Source organism: Diadema setosum, chromosome 21, assembly GCF_964275005.1.
Source record: "Diadema setosum chromosome 21, eeDiaSeto1, whole genome shotgun sequence".
NCBI lineage: Eukaryota > Metazoa > Echinodermata > Echinoidea > Diadematoida > Diadematidae > Diadema > Diadema setosum.
In genome coordinates, this window is record NC_092705.1 from 26120729 (window position 1) to 26143242 (window position 22514).

Below are 22514 nucleotides of genomic sequence, written 5' to 3' on the forward strand. Positions count from 1 at the left end.
TATGCCTGTCAGGCGGTATTGGCCAGAATCTACAACACAGATCTGTACAACCCAATGGTGTTGTAAGTACATGTATGTGCCATCTCTCTCTTAATCTCTATGCAAATAGGGACAAACCACACACACATGTACACTCACTCGCACACACACACACACACACACACAATCTGATATTGTGTTCGACCACACATCACATAGCTATGTATGGAGATGGGCATGGTACATTCAACAGTTGTACCTCCGCCAAACTGAAATGCAAATATTATTCGAGAATTCGGTGGCCTTCGATTCATACCGCGTGACATGTTTTCCTCCTTTCATTTCCATATTGATTCAGTCTGGATTCACTGAATTCGAGGTGATGATTCACCCAGCATGGATGTTGGTCTCGCCTCCAGACTCTGTCATAAATTACCACACCTGTGAGTGCCGTGCATATAGAATACTACACATGTGATTACATGGAATATGATGCATTTGATTGCCTTGAAACCATACTACTTGTACATGTACTTGTGCCATGCAGTATCAAAATGTACGTGTAGTACATTCCTAGTCAGGCCCTTTTATAGGGCAGCCATATACGATGTTGAGGTGCATACTGTAACATACATTCTACAAAATAACCCTTGCAAGACATACATACGGTGATATAACAACCATGGGTACCCATGTTACACACGATTTTGTTTTCCAGAAAATCACAAAACACAGACGGGCATAACTGCATTTGACTGAACCCCCCCTCAAAATATAAAGATTTTAATGTACAATCAATATGGTCAGTTGTGAGACAATGGCATCAACAATTCACTCATTCACATATTCATATCAACTGTTTGAAAACTGTTTTGCGGAAAAAAAAATACATTTTTTATAGTGAATTTTCACAATTTCTTGTAACTTCCCTAATCTTTATCCAATTCTGATAAAATTTTCACTGACTGTTCACATAAAACTGAAAAATTCTTCTTTCTTCAGAATAGCTTTTAACACGTCTGAAATTGCCCTTTCACTCACTGTCTGCTAACAGCGGCAAGGTACTTTGTATGTCATATGTTGACCATGTAAGAAATTATGGTATGTTAGAACCGAGGGGTTAACTCTCCAAGGTAGAGCTATCTATGCACTGTACTTCCAACTAGGCTTGCCACAGTTTACATCTATTGGTGCATCATTGCAACTCAAAATTCAACTGTCTTTTTCTGACATCTAGCTAAAGGCAAGTTAAAACAATTTCTGCAGTATGTTTAATAACAATAGTAGACATTTTTAGAGCGCCTTTTCCACTGGATACAAAGTGCTATGAGATGTCATCCCTGGTTGCCATAGGAGATATACAAAATACCAGGCAGCAACAGTACAAGTCCAGTGCACATATAGGGACATCAAAATAAGTAAGTCTTCACGTTTTGTTTGAAATGATCAAGTGTTGATGATGATTTCAGAAGAGGAGGGCGCTTATTCCACAGCCTAGGAGCAGAAGAAGAGAAAGCTGCATCGCCAGCTAGTTTTGTTCCTTCATACAGCTGAATTCAAAGTTGAATTAATTCAAACTCACTGTGGTACAGCCTAACATTCTATTTCTTGCAATAGCCATCATGAGTGACTTGTCTTCTTCAATCGTGAGAACTGACAAGCTCCATAGATTCTTATCATAGCATAGTGTACAATGCAGCATATACTAATTTTTCTTTCTCACTTCCCCTGAACACATCCGGAGATTGCAAATGGTACTTTGCGCTTTTCTTAAGAGCGGCGTAATGATGATCGTGATGATGCATAATGTCATCTTCAGTTCTGGGCTCATCTCCGCGGATACCCAGTCGCCCGGATACCCTACCCCCAGCAACCTTTCAGAGGGTCTCCAGCGGCCGCATCCTTCTGTTCATTAGCATGTTCCACTGCGCTCGTCGAGATGAACGAGGCTGACATGAATACGAGACAGAAGTATGCTGCTCGGCGTCCGCATGGCCACAGAATGGCTTGCAGCGGCCTATCACGGGGGCTGTTCACACTGGCATTATGGGTGGAAAGGTTAATTGTATTTGGTGTGATCTCTTTTGGCAATTTCCCAAAATTAATCTTATTTTGTCTCATATCTCGCCCACAACGTTCATTCATTAGAACTTTAAATCAACTGAAATCAAAGTCAAATACCGCCGAAAGCCTTCTTCCAAATCCCTAACCTTGATCCCATACTGTATTGATCACGTGTTGTGTACTGTATGAACAGAACTAGAAGCCATTTGACACTTGGTAATCAAGAAGGATATCTATACTATATGTATGTATGGCTTGCAAGAAGGGGTTGTTCACACTGCACGATTGATTCTATATGTAAAAACCAAATATAATGCATTTGAGAGCATCAGTTTATTGTCGATTGGCAAATGGTGCTTAATTTTCTTTGTTCAAAGTTCTATGTCTCATCATAGCGTCATCTTTCTTGAAGTGACCCTTTGTTCGCATAAACTGAGCTGGTGAACCACTGTTATTCAAACTTGATTTTAAAGGCATAATTTACCATTTGCAGATGAAACAAAAACCTTGCATTAGTGCTTTTAAATAGTTCTAAAATGTGAGTTTGGGATAGAAACAACCACTGTAAAAATTTAAATTGGTAAAATTGATGCTAAGTATTTTTAAAATATAAACATGTGAATTGTGAATTTCCCATTTCTGATGCTCAGGTCTGATGTGTATAATATCTTCTTTTTTTTTTTATTTTCATGTATGCTTATATTATCAGTGTTATTCTAAATTCATTTTTATGAGTCTGATGTAAAGCAACCGTATCAGCCTTCGAGCTGCTGGATTGTTATTTTATATTTGCACAATAAACCACACTGAATTGAATTGAAAAAAAGAATAGTTATAATAAAAATGTTTCCAGACTTAACCGTCTACAGTTACCTTGTATTGAGAAAAATACAGATATCTCCTTATATTTAAGGCTTTATCGCCGAAAAATTTATATGATAAGATGTTTTGTGGTACAACAGACCTACACATTGCATAAAATGTCCTATCTTGAATTTTTTTTTTTTTTTTAAATCACTGTTCCTAAAGGTAAACAGGACCTTTAAGGACCTGGTGGTTGGAGGAAGACATGGGTGGCCTGATTAAATTGGTCTTTATTCTACCCAATGTTTTAAAATACATTATCACTACCCCAAACCCTATCTTACTATACAATCTAAGTAGGCTTACAGTATTGGCAGTACAATTGTACTCACCAGTGGATACATTTATACTCAAAATCTATGACAAACTTGGCAGTCTTGAGGTTGTCCATCTACACTTGCACATAAAACATACACACAACAAGCTGTACATGCAAGCATACACTGTACACACATGTGCACTGTATACATACATACATGAACATACATGTACATAGGTTTTTAGCATTAGTATCATTTCTACTTAGTAATAATCACAATTTCAGCACAGTTACAGAACTGCAATGACTAAGATTGCAAAGCCCAATGAATGCCATGAAATTACATCATCACTCATGATTTTTTTTTTCAGCACTCTACTCAAATCAATTCATATAGGAATTTGTAAGTTCAGCGAGTACATGTCTACAGATGATCTAGTCGATTATCCCACAAAGCGCTTACTGTACCGTGCCAACTTCATGATATGTAGACATGCCTCTTTAAATTCACTGGTTTTGGTTTCATGATCAAGTCCTTGACTAATCACATGGGCAGTTGAAGGACAGTGTGGCAACACTTGGAGTTGCTGTTTGAAGTTCATTGTTTGAATTTTGTGGGGAGGGGGGGGGGGGAAACAAATTTACACACAGAACTACAAGGTGTACAAATAGTTGAAATAATTTTGAGATCATTGTCACACCTTTAAAGTGCAGGCATGAGCCACAGAAAAATGTGCACATCTTTTGCTCACCCTGTTCAGTTTATTGCAGGTAGGCCTACACTGTATATTACACAAACAGCTCAAACAGGAAATAACCGACTGGGCGACAGAATGCATACAGTGGGTTAGATAGCAGCAGGGGATGGGAAACAAAAATAATAAAAACAAACAAACAAACAAAGACCTGCCACTAGAAAATGTTGCAAAGGCCACTGGTCAGCGGTCATAGCTAGAATAAAACAAAAACTGATGTGCTACTTCAAGATAAAAAGACATCAACCTTGCAGAATACCGTAAGGTTCCACTCACTAAAGATGTCTTCCTTGCCGAGTCAACAACACCAAGACATTGTGTAGGCCCTATGCACTAGAGAACCTCCCCAAGGCAAGCTAGAATTCATTCTATTTCTTTATCTCTCTCCATGTACATATCTAAACATACTCAGTACACTGTATCTCAACACATAAAAACACACAAACAGCAACACATACAACATACATGTACGCACAGACAAGCTTATATCCACTGGAAACGACACTACACATAACTTAGATCTACAGCAGGCCATCAACTCAAATACAGCCATGCCAGACTGGTTCTTTACAGCTAAACTAATATTTCTTTTCCTTTCATTTCATTAAAATACTAACAAGGGTTATATTAACAAAGTCATTACATGGCACTCATCAACGATATGCCAATCCTTAGCACTTCAATTGATAACGGATTACTGTACGAGCTGAAATTTTCGCGTACAGATATTTTCGCGAATTGCTACTAGGAGAACATTTTCACGTGTTGTTAATTTCGCCGTTGCGAGGTCTAACTGTGCTTATCTGTTCGCACGTTGTTATTTTCGCGTGTTGTTATTTTCGCGGATTCAAAGGCGATTCGCGAAATTCGCGAAAATAAAACCACCGCGAAAATTTCAGCTCGTACAGTATACACTGTCGGTACCAGTCACGAACAGAGCATAAAATGAGAAGAGAAAAATACTATTTAAAACAAGGCCAAACAAGCCAATGTGTGGGAAATTTTCCTTGATGCTGCAGAGAAGCCATATCAATGTCCTTCCGATACTCGAACACATCCTTTCTCTTCCGTTCCTTACAATACAAAGACTCATTAATATGATACACTCTGAACAGATGCGTCTCACATATCATTTACAAGGCCTACCAACCAATTACGAACTCAACAGGCTACAAAAGGGCCCAGAGCTACGTGTAGCTCATTAAAAACAAAACTTTAGCATCTACAGTGTAATGTAAACACAAGAGAAAAAAAAAAGATTTTGAACAAGTTTCATGTTTCGTGTATTTCTGAATGAGAAATCAAAGAGATACAACTTGATAATGTTTAATGCAGGGTGTAATCCACACATCGGCTTACAATACTTTACAAAACACACTGTAGTAAAGACTGTGAGAGGATAATCTTCGTTTTGCCATCTCAGATAAGAAAGTATCCCTGGAATTTGTGTAGATGTCAATACTTTCATTACAGTGATGCAATGATAGAAAACAGGATATAATATCAACAAAAAAAAAATCTTAAATATTTCAAGAGTTATGACAATTTGCACATTGATAATTCAGCAAACATTGCGTCATGCAAGAATCTTGGCTTTGATGTGGCTTGCGGCGGTAGATTTGCCTCGTTTCACACAAAGAATATCACTTGATTTACCATTTTCTCCACTGAAACATTTTCATCATGATTCTAACAGAGACGCTTGGAGGACTTCATCATAAGAACCTTAAGCAGACAAAAATATCAATGACCAGTGGTATTCTTGATCAACATTCACAAAAATCTGCGGTATCTAAAGAACCCAAGAAATGAGAAATTTTACGTTGTATAGAATTTGTATGCTGGGGAGTCTTTAACAACATTTGAGGGTTTTTTGTTTGTTTGTTTGTTTGTTTTTTCATCTTGACTTGTCCATATGCCGCTGCTGTGCCTAGTAATTGATCAACACTCAGACAGTACAAGTATACTCCTCCCAAAGTATTAAAGTGGCTGCTCTTCTGTACAATTTCTTTCTCTTTGAAGGAATACTCTCCCTTACAGACACTGCTGTAAAACACAATATTTTCGCAGCATGAAATTTTCGCGAATTGGAGCCAACAGCCTTTTACGCAGCATGAAATTTTCCCTTGTTGCCTTTAACATTCCATGTATATAGTATAAACAAGAACTTTCGAGTGCATTTTAATTTCGCAAATCTTGGCTCTTGCAAAATTCGCGAAATTAAAATGCATGTGAACATTCCTCATTTTACAGTACTTATCATTTGCAGATGAAAAAAGAACCCAGCTTTAGCACTTCAAATAGTTCTAAAATGTGAGTTAGGGATAGATATAACTAACATAAAAATGTTAATCAGTATAATCAGTGTTAAAAGTATTGTTAAACATATAAAATGTGAACAATAGTTGTACTATCGTTTCCACAATTCCAGAATAAACCATTAACAATTATGATTTATTCAAAATTATTTATTTAAAATTAGTGATATCTCCTTGTATTTGCAGCTTTATTGCCAAATTTGGCAGGATGTTTTGTGATACAACTGAACTATATGCATCAAATGTGATGATTCAATTTTTTTTTTTTTTTTTTAATCACTGCTCCCAATGGTAAACAGTGGATTATAACATAATCTGGAATAACACCTTTTTCCTCGCGTAACATATCCCAGCGGCCCTTCGTTAATCAAACAGGCGCATGAACAAGCACACTGGGGATGAGGTTGACTTATCCCTGGACAAAGAAGCTGGTATTCTTATCACTTCTCAGGTTACAAACAGGATGGCTGTTGAGAGCTGTGTCTGTGGGCAATGTGCAGCTAGAAGAAAGGATCGGGATTGCATACCACTCTCCAGCCATCTGATACCATTTTGGACCATCCATCAAGCAATGTATCTCCACAAACACACACAGACACACACTCACACACACACAGAGAGGCATTTGCCAAATATGCACCTGATACATCAATGTCACACACATCTCTATCAGTTACTCACACAGCACACTCCCGTAAACGTAAACACGCACATTATGATCTGCATACAATAAAAGCATGTATAGTAATGCTCGTTCCGATAGTCTCTATGTTGCTTGACAGTACATTGCAACTTAAGATCACAAAAGCATACGCTATAAAGATGAATTACTAAACCAAATTTAATACATAAACATGTGTAGTAAGCAATAAAGCGCATACGCAATGGAGCACATGTAAAAATTGTATGGGTATTGGGAGCCATTTTAAGAAGCAAACTGCTTGACTAATCATGCATGTATACATGTATATTGCATGACCTTTATGAAGTGATACATGTAGACTGTATCTCCATTGTTTATTTTCTCCATTCTTTTTAATGGGAAGGGGAGGATACAGAATTCCCTCCATAGGGTCACATAAGATTATGGGCAGTAAATCCAGCAGTTTCCTTAGTAAAATGGCGCTTTGCCTTACCACTCGTTTTTTTTCTTTGATTGTGATATTTTGCAGAAAGTGAATCACAGAGTTGAAGACGAAAGTTGAAAGCTGGTTTGTACACAAAATTTTGAAATTTAAATGCAATTATGTCCCAATCTCAAAGATATAATCAGACAGATCATTATTTTGAAGTTATTCGGGCAGGAAAAACACTGTTTTATACTTCAAAAGCAGAAAAATTTAATTTTCATTAGTTTGTTTGGTCTTTTCTTTTTTACACGATCGATGGAAAATTGTGAGGTGATGACATCATCAGCTCACTCATTTGCATGTTCATGTCAACTGCTCAAAAACTTTTTTCCAATAATCAGCAAAATCTCACAATCTTTAAAACTTCTCTAATTTTTATCTGATAAAGATCAAAGTTCCACTGTTGTGCTTATAACATTTTAATCTATCTTTTCTAACTTTTGAATGGTCTGGAATTCTCCTTCAAGTTTAAGAGAAAACCACTTGCAAAAGAACCCTGAATAAAAGACCAAACAATAAAGACATAAGTATGTACAAAAACTGTCATCCCCTTGGAAACTGTGTTATTCTTTAAATCGTATCCACCTGTCTTCAAATCCTGTCAAATACAGTGAGAATGGTTCTATACTGACATGCTGCAGGTCAGTTTCCCGATTGGAGTCTAAAGCCCAAGGCCCACCACGGTGCTACATAAGCACTTGCCCGATTGCCCGGGGCAAGTGAAAATTAAATTCGGGCAAGCGTTTTTGAACAGTAAGAACAAATGCTTGCCCGAACTGGGCAAGCAAAAAGTTTTGAAGCCACAGTTTGAAGCCACAGTTTGTTACTCCAGTGTGTTTTAAGCATGCGAATCACTGTGTGCAGTTTATTCCAATGATTGTTTTATTAGGCCTTTGGCTAACACATGTATGTTTTTCTATATTACTTTTCCTTGTATTTTGGAATCTTTTTCGGGTAAGTCAAATTCATGTTTGGGCAAGTGTTTTGCAGCAAATTTGGAAACCTACTTGCCCGACCGGGCAAGTGGATAAATAAAGTTATGTAGCACCCTGGCCCCCTTCAGAGAATGACATCTGGTCAGAAAAGGGTTGCGTGCCTTTTCTGAACGCTGGCAGCTCGCAGGATCAATACCCCAGTGAGCCCTGACGACATCGATCTGAACTTGGCCTGGGTTACTTGTCAAGGCACTTCCTGTGTTCATGAAGCCCAGTTAAGAATGCAAACACTATACCCAATACTCCTCTAGCCTCTTAACAATAGACCCTTATCGCACTAATCTTGGCAAACAATGTAGCCCATTCAGGGCTGAACTATGCACAGCGGGGCCACGCACTTTACAACAAACACACAGAGTTGTTAACAGGGAGCAAGTTTTAATAGCAGGTAGTTTTCCCAATTTGAATAATGACTGCATTTCACTTCAGAATATGAATTACCAGTAACTAAAAACGTTCCAGTTTGCAAACACAGGGCTGAAGGCGTCACAACTATGACACAAGCCCACTGCCAAATAGAGATGCATGATTTCGATCACAAGCATGCCAATTTTATCATTTTTTCCTTCTCCTGTTAGTATATCATCATGCGTGACTTAATTTCCCTTTTTTTTTAAACTGCCGGGAGTTGTAAACTTTGACTGCTATTCTTAGCTGAAACGTGAGCGCATGAACACCCTATAAATAACGCTGGGTTAGATAGTGCCATATTTGACCTACATGCATGCCAGCCCTTCGTGCGCTTTCTTACTCAGCACGGCATCATCTCTCGTTAACGTCAACACTCATAGAGAATTTGACATCTCAAGAGCAGACTGATGCACACGAATCGCCATGACAACAGTGGTTATAATCATCCTTCCTTGCTTTGCTCTCTTTCCCTTTTTTTTTCTATTTCCCTCTGCCAACCAAACTCTCCCTCTTCAAAATAACATCATGATTCCTGTAATAGCAGTTGATACAAAGTTTAGACGTGCGTGCTCTGGCATACATATAGCACCACTGGTGACTGACAGGATAATTTTGCACATCTTAAAGGGATAAGTTTCGGTTGAGATGGGGGATTCAGATTTTAACTTTTTGCAAGATAATTAGAAATCGCTTTAAATCATATGAAATATTTGAGAGCATACAATTCTAAGAGGTATTCAAAGTCTATTTGTTGAAAAAGAGTTTTTAAATGGCTGAATATCCCCCCACAAAACCAAAGGAAAACAAAGTGTTTTTAATCTTGGATATCTCAACCATTTCAAAACCGATTTTCATCAAATACACTATGAATTCCTCCTTTAATTACATACTCTTTCACATCTCATAAGAGGACTCTCATTACCTCACAAAAAAAGTTGGAAACTTTAAGCCCGATCTCAACCACAACCCCATACCATCCCTTTGTTAAAATCCATCACATCCCAGGACACACATTCCTCTGGTTTGGTGCTGTATCTTTTTGTCAATAGTTTCGCCCTTCATTCTAGATATTTCATAACATGTAACAAAATATACCTTTTCTAGTTTGAGTCATTTTTCAGTCGTATATATTTCCATCAGTTAGAAATGCTGGTATTCAGTGCTATATAAGTGTTATTCACTATTATCATCTACAATAATAACATTATTATTATTTTATTATTATTATTATGATTATCATTATTATTATTATCATCATCATCATCAGTTGCAAAATCATAAAAAGTCTCAATATTGCCAAATATATAATTGATCTGTAAATTGGCAACACAATTCAGACATTTGAAGTTAATGTTCATCTTTTGAATTGGCAAATTTTTTTTGCATTTTTTTTTGGGGGGGGTTTGAGGGGGGGGGTATTTGCATATCTTTTTTGTTTTGTGTTTGCAGATTTAATGAAATATAAGCAGTCAAAAATTCAGTCTCTCTGCAATATTGTTACATATTGTGGCATCTTCACGACACGTTGAATCGCTCAGCACAGACTGAGAGAATCGCACGGTACATTACGGGGAGAGGATGAAGGGGAAAAAAAGTGAAAAGAAAATGCAGTATAAACAAAACCCGTGAAGACTTGCCAAACCGTGCACTTCTATTTCTCGGGGGCAGTTTCCGCCCCCATGATTGCCTCAATCACGTCTAAACAAGAGCCAAATCATTTGACAATTTGGTGGGACAGCAAGTCGACATGCTAGATAGGCCCTGTCTACTGCAGAGAACGCCGATGCCCAGCCAAGCTCGGCTATTAAAGTAGTAGAACTATTTATTCCTGCGCAGAGCCTGCATTTTTTTTTTTTCAACGCAGCAGCCACGAACGTGTCCAGGGCACCAATTTGTGGAGAGAAGGGGCAAATTTTGTCAATATTATACCCCGAAAGGGGAAGCTTTCCTAATGAAAGACCTATTTTGGAATAGAGTGATGAAATTGCAATCTGAGGCACATGAGGGGGATAACGAGAAGACTAGAAGAATAATCAGTAAGTCACATATTCTCGGCATGGACACCCTAAAAATGGAGCAATTTATCCTGCCCCTGTCCAAGTCGACTTTCCCTAAATAGAGTCAAAACCTCACGGTTCTCCCTCTGACCTACACAAGAATCTTCAGAAAATTATTTCCCGGTTTAAAAACAAAATAACAAAATGTGTGATCACCGACATTCAACTATTGTGGTGTTGAATAACTTAACCCATTCCCTACGGGGACCTGGTGGCCTGTGTATCAAGTCTATAGGGATTTCAGAATTCAGTATGGAACAAGTTAATGGCTACAAACTGTTTAGGAGAAGGGGTTGCAGTTGCTAAAGTAAAAACTGAAAACATCACCTATTTCAAGGTACAGTGTACATCACACATTTTTGTGTACAATCTAATGTGTAGAATATTAGGTGATGGAAAAAAAAAAACTACCTCTAACTAATCTGCATCAGTAGTTTGATTATTTCATGCAAATATATCACTTTTTCATAATCTCAAGACCAATTTTGATGATATTTTTTTTTCTTTCATATCAAGTTTCCTACATTAGCAGATCATTCACTGGTTGGGATTATTCCTCTTTAAAGTTCAAACTACAGTGTTGGAAAGTAAAACCTCTTTTTAGTGTGTGTGTGTTTGTGTAATATAGCATAAATGTTGGGGAACCCATAGAGATAAATGGCTTCATATAACTACTAGTACTTGTAATGGCACATACCTTGTGGACTTGTCCGTAGGTACCATTACCTACTACTTCCATCAGGTCAAATATTCCAGCTGGATCCTGTAGTGCAGAGAAGACAAGGGGGAAATAAAGTAAAAGAATGAAGACTGGGTGTCACAAACTGAAATGGTATTCACAACAAAATTTGGGTGTCCAATAGCACACAATATTTGCAAAAATGTAGTTTGTACTACAGTTGAACCTCTCTTATCCGGCCTCCCTTTATCCGGATCTCTCTATTATACGGACGCAATCTCGCCGTGATTTTTGTTTTAACAATTACGGGAGGAAAGGGGGATTCCTAACTCCTTGAGAACTCCTACACAAACACACATGAATTACATATTACTTCGAACATGATTAACATACATTACATCAAATTTCCTTCCAAACTGCTTACCTTCAGACATTTTAATATCCCCAAACATTCCCAAATGTAACAACGAAAAGTTGCAGATACATACACATTACTACATGTGGTACTACAATTTGCTACATCAGTACATGTGTATAAGTATATGTACGTGTATAAAGCATTGAGTCTCCCGTATCCGGCCAAATCCCTTATCCGGATGAGCCCCGGTCCCGACTTGTCCGGATACGAGAGGTTCAACTGTACATCTCCATTTCTGACAATTTACCAAACTGACCCAAAGTGAAAAGGTGGATTATACATGTAATCAAAATTGGTTTTACATTAAGTGAAGTGGCGCTCCATTGTCAATACCTTATCTTACCTGGTTGGTCAGCATGTCACACAGGACATTAATTGAAAAAGAATGAAGATACCATAAAATATGACAGTATATAAACAATCTCTCCCCATATCAGTCACAAAATAAACCACAGATATAATGCAGGGTACTCATTACACAAGATTATGCAGTGGTATTTGTCATATCTATCGTTGTGCTCTAAGATACGGTAAACTTCACGATAAATTTGGGTCGAGGTCTAGGAAAATGTGGTCCTTCGAATATGACACGTTGCTGGGAAGGCAGGGAAATTCGGTCATTGCAGGAGGAAGGTCAGAAATTTCTGTTTCTTTCTTTCAGGCTGAAGGCAAGGCTAGCAATGAGCATGGAGGAAGTGGAAACGGTCGAGGGCAGAAGATGGCGGACACCGATGATGGAGACTTTCGCTGAGAATTCCACCATCATCCGTCCCGCTTGGCCCTCTTCCAGCCAATGACCTCCATCACCGGAGAAGTCCAATTCTCACCTGAGCAACAACTTTGTCTTCCAATGTGATTACTGTGAGCATTGCAAACTGGTAATCAGCAATTTAATGGGGGGGGGGGGGCAGGTTTGAAAAAGAGATTACTGTAAAAACCAGCCGAGTCGCACTCAGTTGGTTAAGAAGAGTTTCACATGTTTTTAATTCCACGGAATCAAGACATCAACTGTACTGGAACATTGAATGGCAAGCAAAAATATTTGCATACTTTTATTTTCGCGCTAGCTTCTGGTTGCGCGAAATGTGTGAAAATTTCTACTTTTACAGTAACTGCTTGTAGTGATAGCTTAATCGTACCAACCAATTAAACTCCTTTTATGATTTAACATACAATTGACATGTAACACCAAGATATACTGTCTATCCCTTCTCAAGAGAGTTTACCGTAGGTGATAGACACTACCAGCATACTTATCGTGATTGATATTGCAAAACTATTAAGCATCTTGACTTGCAATGCCTGCAAAGTGTACATTGAGGCACCTGTACTGCTTCTTGATTGATTCCCATATTATTGAGATACAGAGCAGAAGGAGCTGATGAGTGATGTATGCTTACGGTATTACTCATTCTTAATTTTGTGTGGGATGCTGTCCTACATTGTAATTCAATGATTTCTGTACCGTATAGTACAGTGCACTCCTGTTATAAAAAACACGGTTACAACGAAGTAAAATTTCAGGCCGCAGAATTATCGAATCTTTGTTCTTCATTGTTTATTTGTTACTGTAGGTTATAACGAAATTTCGACATAACAAAATTTTGATATAACGAAAGAAGATTGCCGGTCCCAAGGACTTCGTTATAACGGGAGTCCACCATGTATAATATCACATCACAGGCTCAAAGTATGAACAGAGCCTGTCTGATCCGAAGGCAGAAGTGTTAAGAATTGTAAATCGTCGAAATATATTTATTCCTTGATGTTTCTTGCAAGCTCATTTGGATGGACTTTGTTGAAGGCTTTTAAGATTGGAATAAAAATAGAATAAACAGAGAATGATGTACGGTAGATCTCATAATGACAATTAGTAAGAATTTCACACAAAAAATATGCAAAAGTTGGTACAAACATACACACACACACACACACACACACACAATACTTGGAAGGCTACTCATACAATGTACATATACAAACATAATGCTACACACACACACACACACACACACACACATACATGCACACTCAATTAATGGTAGCCTAATAGATGTACCTGTTGGTTACACTCATACCCATACAAAAACACATACAGGAAGTGATTCCCTATAGATGATTGTACACAATACATTCCCAATCCTGTATAATAGCCTTTGTTACAGGCTTCACCATTTTACTGCCATCATGTACAGTACAGGAAGGCCTTTGTGCAAACTGATAATCAAAGGTCAAAGCATTATTCTAGCTAAGCTACACTTAACCTCGACATCCTCAAGAATCTATCACTTCCAAGAATGGAATGCATCTTTTTAAACAAGAGACTGTACAACATGTAGACAGGAAATGGAGGTTAACATGATAAAAGAAACAAACTCTGCAACTGATTGACAAATTGCCCCACATCGACGTAAATCAGTTGCAATGAAAACATCTCGACGGAAGAATTTCATGAATTTGAAGAAACAAACTCCTTTGAAAAAGTCTACACCTGAACAGCCACCTAAAGGTCATACACACTTCAAAGGCATCACTTATTGTTTTCATTCCCCACACAGCTGTACACCACACCACAGATTATCAAGTCTTCCTTTTGAAATGTGCTGGTGGTCCATGTCCAGTGTACACAGATGATTCAAAAAGGTGTGGTGGAATACAATGTATTGGTGGTATACACTGTACAATTTAAGTGTCTTCTTTAAACAAACAAACAAACAAAAGAACTGTCTCAACAAAACCAGCATAAAAAGGTGTTGAGTACGTAATCAGCAAACAACAAAGTGGTATCCATAATGTACAGTGTACAATGCATGATCATGTTGTACATTGTATTTATAACTGTAGGGCTCTTGTACAAACAAGATTTAGCCTGATCTGTACACACAAGATTTATCCTGATCTGTACAGTGGTACATTTGTATAAAAAGTACACAGCACACTGTGCACTGTTGTGGTTTTACTGCCACAGTAAAAACAGTTTACATGTAACTACTATGCAATGTATTTAGTAAGCCTAATATTTCGCGGGCAGTTAAATTCACAACTGTGGAGGACAGTCTGAACGGAGAAATGTACACATACGTACAATTGTATGCATGCATGTCACATTCATGTCAGGATCAGACTTATAATACTAGTAGTACTTTTGCATGTTTCTACATTCGCGAATGGCACTTGACTCGCAAAATTAGTGAAAATAAAAGCCTCACGAAATATTCTGTACATGTATACAAATACAGTACGTACATAAATAATGAAGTTGCTCCAAACACATATCAACAATGTACATTCTTTACATGTGGATTGTACGCTGTCAGAATACTGTACGACGGTACATAAGGTTGTTAATTTTAGAGACCTTGTTGGCACAGAAATTTAAAAATGTATCCAGTTTTACTTGTTCAGTTGTTGTAAACGGGGGGGGGGGGGGGGGGTTAAGGATTGATATTGGTTTGTATATTACGCTGTACAAAGGTGTAACAATTGCTCAGTATACAGTTCATGTACAATTCCTGTATGGCTTCCCACCTACATGTACAGTACTCTGCCTCAGAGAACCACATCTGTGGAACCACATCTGTGAAACGCAGCGACCTAATTAGCGTTATGCAATCTCCCTCCTCAATTAGCATCTTTCAAGATGTTGCCTGGCAAGGAAGGGTCTACAATCCGCCGTCTTCACCTTTTAAAAGCCTCAGCGGAAGAAAAGTCCACTCCTCAGGAGTTCTTTGTTTTTTTCTTTTCCTTTCTCAAAATTCTGTCATCTTCCTTTGAAGGAGCTGTTGAGATTAAGAGCTTTAAAGATAATCCCTCTAAAACTTTTCCCAGAATCACCCAAATGTATGATATTCATAACATGCATGGAAGAGAAATAGATGCTGAAAAAACAGTTTTTGCATGTACAGGTTTCTCTGCACTCTTCAAACACTAAATGTACTGCAGAGACTCCAACCCAAAGCACCTTCTGATCTGGAGATTCTCCCGCCTGAAACCCCTAGCAAACGGGAGACTCCAAGTTGATGTGTGCGAAGCGCAAAGTTCCTAGGGTTCTAGATGCTATCTGGTGCTATCTAAGGCTTATTTTTTCAACATACAATAGCAATAAGTAAGAAATCCTTTCCAATGGGAGACACAGAGCCAGGGCGGGAGAAATTAAATCTCAAACGGGAGAATGGGAGATTTTGCAAAAATGGGTTTTCGGTGGGAGATCTCCCGTCGAAAACGGAAGAGTTGGAGTCTCTGGTACTGTACAGTTTCCACCTCTCTGGTTTGTACAGTCAGCAGGTAGGCCTACAATGTACAATGTACAGTCTACAACAGTGTACTGTCTGTACACTGGATATTATCATACAATGTACAATGTGCTCTACAATGTATAGATGTACTGTACATGTACTGAACATTGTGTAACACTGAGAACATTTTGTGCATAGCAGAGTGACCTCATTTAATACAGATAATGACATGTTATTGTACAACAATGCATAACCATAGTGCAAATACAGTGGGTCTAAATGTACAGTCTGCACATTACTGACAACAAAGAAACAACCATTTATACAGTATACAAAAACACAACCTGCTCAAGTACGTGTACAATGTACACCTGTACTATGGCTCCAGAGTGCTGTAAACAGTGTACATGTGTATATGCAGGTTTCTGTGTGTGTGTGTGTGTGTGTGTATTGCTGTTGTTGTTTTGTTTTGTCTGTTTGTTTTTGTGAGGGAAGGCTGCTTTATGGAATAGCCTCAAGAAATGTGTCCCCTTTTTTCCCCTCACCATACTCTTAGGTCCACTTCAATATTGTTAATAAGAATCATCCAAAAACAATATCTGGAAATTATTTGGATTTACATTTACATATATTTTTTGTTTGTTTATGTTTGTTTGTTTACCTCATACATCATGAGCAGCACATCATCCTTACAAGTAAATGTCTTAAAGGGCCGCAGGAACACACATTGAGCTTTCATAGAAGATGAAGTGAACAAAAGAGCAATTCTTTTTTCTTTTTTTTTTTCACTGTCACAAATTGTACCATCAAAATGTCACTCACAAGGAACACTGCAGTCATCATTTGTACATGGAACCTTTTGGAATATTATAACGACAGCAAAGGATGAGAACAACTTCTCTTTTCTTCTTGTTTTTATTTTTCTAGCACTAGAGGCTACATGTGAATATACATGTATGCCACATTGTACATACATGTACAACTTGTACACTGGTACAGGTACAGTACCAGCAATTTGAAAATTGCCTCACACACTGTGATAGGGTAGGAGGCCAATATCCGGGTTAACGATTACGATAATCTACATACAATGTTAATTTGTACATACACGTAAACAGTCACTGACCTCTTGATAGTTTCATGGTAAACAGACAACACTGTCAACTCAATGATTTTTAATATATACCAGGTCACGCAATCAATAGTGATCAACATCATAAAGACACAGGTTAAGGACTTGTATTGTTCGTGTACTTTGTACTTTATACAACATGTGCTAAGCCTTTATTGGTGATCATAGCAAGAAGTAACATATCCCTAGTCATGTAAAATGAAAAGCAAAATCCTGCAGTTGCTGGCTTAAAATGTGTGAGATAGAATACTTTGAGGAAGGATTTAAAGTAAATTTTGTATCATACAGTACATCGTACAGTATGTATGTACTGTAATATGTATTCCCCTCTTGTTCAAAAGGCATGTTGGGCTTAGATAAATTGTACATAATGACTTACAAAGTCCTACAAGTACTTTATGACATGCGATCCATGTTTCTTTTAGTTTCGTTTTCATTTTCATTGTGGATGGGGGCCCAAAGTTGCTATGGAAACCTCTGGTAAACTCAAGTAAACTGTACAGACTTCCAAATTAATTTGCTTTCTACACTGGTACTTTATCATGCAATCAAACAGAGCCTCAACAAGTAAGAAAGCTCAAAGTAAAACACAACATAATTGTAGGACATGTACAGCTGTATATACCCCATTCCAGCGTGTCTTCTTATATCAACAAATAATTCTTAATGTATCATATTACATTATATTGTACAGCATAATGCAGTACAGTAAAGGACCTAGATTACAGTACAACGTGTATAGCAGAAGTCCAATGGAACACAAAACCTGACAATATCGTGCCTCATAATCCATCCATAATGTAGATATCACAAGGTACATTGTAAACAAAATCATACCACAGACATACTGTAAAGGTTTAAGAAGTGGCAACTTCTGCAACATGTGATTGCACAAGATGCTGCGGAAAAAGAAAATACACAAACATACACTGTACATTAAAACAAATTATTACAAGGACATTAATTTCTACTCAGAAACAGGCTAGCTGGGCCTTTGTTCAGTAGCCTCGTTTGGAAAACACCTTCAATACACAGGTTTCACAAGAGAGTTACTGTATTATGCAATTGTTATGTACACACAATATTATGTACCAGTACGTTTGCACTGACTTGGCCATCAAAACTTGTGATCCTGAAGTAACCATAAAAGCACTATTTGTAACCATTCACGGTTTGTAGGATTGTACAATACAGTAGGAGATCCTCGAGGCATTCAAAGAAGAATGTTTCAGAGAATCACTTCAGAAGCCAGACCCAAGGTCAATTTGACTTTCATTCTCCACTAAACCATCATTCCTATCATCAGATTACAATCTGTGCATTTGTACAATTCAACGTTATTCTACACTGTAGGAATCCTAACTGTGAGTGTTATGTGTAACACCATGCACCAATACTGGTACACGCTACTGAATTGCAATCATGTCTGTCTCTAGTCTTAAAAAAATGCTTCAGTTGAAATCTGCTCATTACAGATGAATCAGTGATTGGAAGAGTAAGTGGAATCAAACGGAATGCATCTTTGCTGCACATTCAAAGCTAATTCTCTGCCACAAAATCTTAATTTGGCTCAATGGCGTAAGTAGGGCACATCACGCATTAACCATGTACAGTTGTATGACAGACATGCCCCATAACGTGGCCGTGCAGGCAGCATGATAATCTAATGACGCGCTTCATTTAGAATTGTGGTGCATTCCGGCAGGCTACTTGACTCATCCCTACGTCTTTGTCCCGTCTCTTTTTGCCGGGCCTGTAATGGGGAAAGCGCTGTCAGACTTACTGTAAATGCTCCTCGTTCCACAACCCCCCTCCCCCTTCCCCCCCCCCTCACCCATGCTAGACCGACCACACTGTACCCTGAGCTTTGTTTTACTTGACAGCAGACGGTGACAGGGGTAGGCTGGAGTAGGGGGAAGTGTCCCAGGGTGCGGGTAAGGGTCACTTTACAATACAAGGACAATAGAGTCACAGGTTATGCGGCACATCTGGAGTAAAGTGTATGCATGCCATCATTGTACGACATACATTTTGTAGGTTCTTTCAAGATATGAGCTGTCTGTAATTTAGAAAATGATTAATACATTTGTACTTTGGTGATATAAAAACATTTACACACACGCACGTACACACACGCACACACACACACACACACACACACACACAAAATGTACAGCACCTGTAAGTTATGACATCTGTAACAATATGTGTACCATACATGTACATTGTACACACCGCTGCATACATTGTACATCTAATGCTTGGTGAACATTACATGTACAGTACATACAGTGCACATGTAAAATGTACCTGTACATTTACACATTGTGAATACAAAAGCAGAGTCACATGGTTAAAATGAATTTTAAGTGGGTGGAGACTACTGAACCCCTGAGGAATCAATCTTCAATAGTAATTTAACATCAAATCAAATCATATCAAATCACATGCCATATCTCTCAGGGTGTGATCAATTTGCCCTCTTACCTGGAGAGAGAGAAAAAAAAAAAAATCTCTGTTGGACATTACAATGAATGGGACTTGCTGTTTAAAATACATGGGGCTGTAATTGCCTGAAAGCTCATTTGAACCAGGGGTAGAAAAATGTACATGTAAGAAATGTTCTACTTACGTACATGTAAATGGTAGAACATGATGTGATCAGGACATGCATTTTCATTCATACCCCATATTATGCATAGATGATCACAGGACTGGCAGGGGAAATACAATGTACACTGTACACACGTAAATTGGTTAATACTGTATACCTTGTACAGATGTGCATACACTGTACACTTCAGTATACGATTATGCATCTTCAGCACTTTACAGAAATGAAGGGCATTTCTTCTTCTTCTTCTTCTTCTTCTTCTTCTTCTTCTTCTTCTTCTTCTTCTTCTTCTTCTTCTTCTTCTTCTTCTTCTTCTTCTGTTATTTAACTAAAGATTTGGCTTTCCTTTCCTTTTGTTTTTATCTTTTTTCAAGCCTGCCACAATCAACTTTGTAGATGACTGTAGAGTAGAAATACATCCACTCCATTCTACTGGGGTAAAAATAGTGGAATAAAAGACAGACAGTGTTTGCACTTTGATATCAGTGGATGATCTAACAGGCATACAGTATTTTGTATGAACCCCAAAATCTGGACAGGGTCTATCTTTCACCGAGATTCATGAATACAGTATCTAGATTTATTTAAATCATAGTAGTCTTCTTCTTGACATGGCACAATGTGCCTGGTTGATACCATTTGCTGACTATTGCAGGTCAGCTGAGCATCAAGAGTGGTTGGCATCTCTCACTAATTTTCCTATACTTGTGTATTTGGGGTGTGGACAACTACTGGGTTTGCATCTTTCTCTACATGCATGCAAGGAAAAAAGGGGGCTCTTCTACATCATGCATGACTCTCTCATACAAGGGGCCTCCGATTTCACATACAACATACTGTACTATTTGTAAGTCCTGCGATCTATCTGAGGGACAGTGTTTTACCACTTGCTAGAGAGCGAGGCATGATAACACACTGAATTGCTCTACAAGCAAGACTCACTGGGACATGAACTCAAACTCTATTTGATTGCAAGGTGCCCAAATTAGCTATTGACTGAGAGACATCAACATCCTATCATGATGGTAAAAAGAAAGTGATGATACCAAATATAAACATATTAAATACCGTATTCACCAGCGATAAGGCTGCACTATTTCAAGTGTATTAACAACAATAAATCAGTAAAGTTGTGTGTGGCCTATAATATGCCAGCACACGCAAATTACTGTAATGTCTTTACAACTCAGAGAATCACCTGCCTAACCAACACACATAATCATGTATGGGACTATGCAATGTGCCGACTGTTATTGCTATTGTTTACTAGGAAAAGAGTGGAAACACGTAGAAATAACGTTTCTTATAAAACATAACAAAGGAAAGTAATGAAGTTTTTATCAGAACAAAATCCCTCTGATTTTTTTTTTCTTCTGTTTTTCATCACTGAAATCGGAATGCAGCTTATCTGGCGTAGCGGCCTAATTGCCAGCGAATATGGTACCGTAGTAACCTGTACATATCATCAAATGGTGTAGATCAGGCAGCTTCTTTATTTGGAACCCAAAAGCCAAAGAATGACAATAATGCCATGGGACAGCTCTTGACAATTCTTGTTCTTTTTTTTCCTTTTTTTTTTTTTAATGGCTACATACATGTAGCCAACAGCCTACAGTATGACGAAGATACACGTTATTACTAAATGCAACACCAGCAGAAAAAAATATTAACATACATGTAAAATTCATACAATTGAAGTTATAATTATCTGTAGAAATTTACAGACTAAACGACAGCAGCAGCACCACAAAAATTCGTTCACAGCATCATCACACATTAAATTTATACGATTGAATACAATGTCTACGACATGTCTAACTTACAACTTAGTTTTGTAAATCTGTTGAAGATGGTTAGACTACCCATCTCTGGAACACACTCAGTAACTGCAACAAAATACACTGGCCTGCCAAGTATTAGTTTTACTCATGAAGAGGTGTGGCATTGGGGTTATTTTTCTATTATAGACAACACCTAGCCAAATTCCAGCCAGGTCTGTGCTGCTGCTGTGTGCGGTGTAAATACTGTGTCTGTGTATTAAAAATGTGTCACAGTAAATTTACACGACTAAGGAAGGAGTTTACTAGTAAAGGAGCAAAATCATCTATAGAATGTGGTAGGTGCATCATTTCCTGTAAGCTCTCGTATTGCAGCATGTACATTTACAGAAAATTCAAAAGGAAAGCCAATTCTCACCCTCAAACTCGAGAGATCAATGTCGTCTAAACTCCGCATCGATGCCATGTTTTTGTACGGAATGGTATCCCCCACCGCCTTGCAGTGCACTGGGTCCACAGAGCGCCGCCGCCAGCGAACCGAAAGGTTTGGGAGTGAATTTGAAGCAGCACGCTCGATATGGACCGACCGTTCAACGCGACTTTCTCATTCACCGGACTTTTACGATACTTCCGTGGGTAATATCCAACTAGAATTTCTGAGGACCACGAGCTTGCATGTACTCTCTCTATCCCTCATGCAAGTATGTGTCACGGCGTGACATCTGACCAACGATTTATTCTCCGCAGAAAGAAGAAAATTCGCATTCAGTAGATTGGTTCCACATTATGACTCATGCCATACTGTTCCAGCAAACTTCTGCTTCCG

At 38.2% G+C, this 22514-nt stretch overlaps 1 long non-coding RNA gene across 1 annotated transcript in view; it reads right to left on the bottom strand.

Moving 5' to 3' along the window:
• The window catches only part of LOC140244961 (uncharacterized), a 29869-nt gene extending 7355 nt beyond the window's left edge, over positions 1-22514 (bottom strand). Inside the window, exons 1-2 of the long non-coding RNA XR_011902308.1 lie at positions 22107-22514; positions 11530-11595 (exon numbers count right to left, since the gene is read on the bottom strand). This is a non-coding gene — a long non-coding RNA (uncharacterized lncRNA). The remainder of the gene's footprint in view (positions 1-11529; positions 11596-22106) is intronic.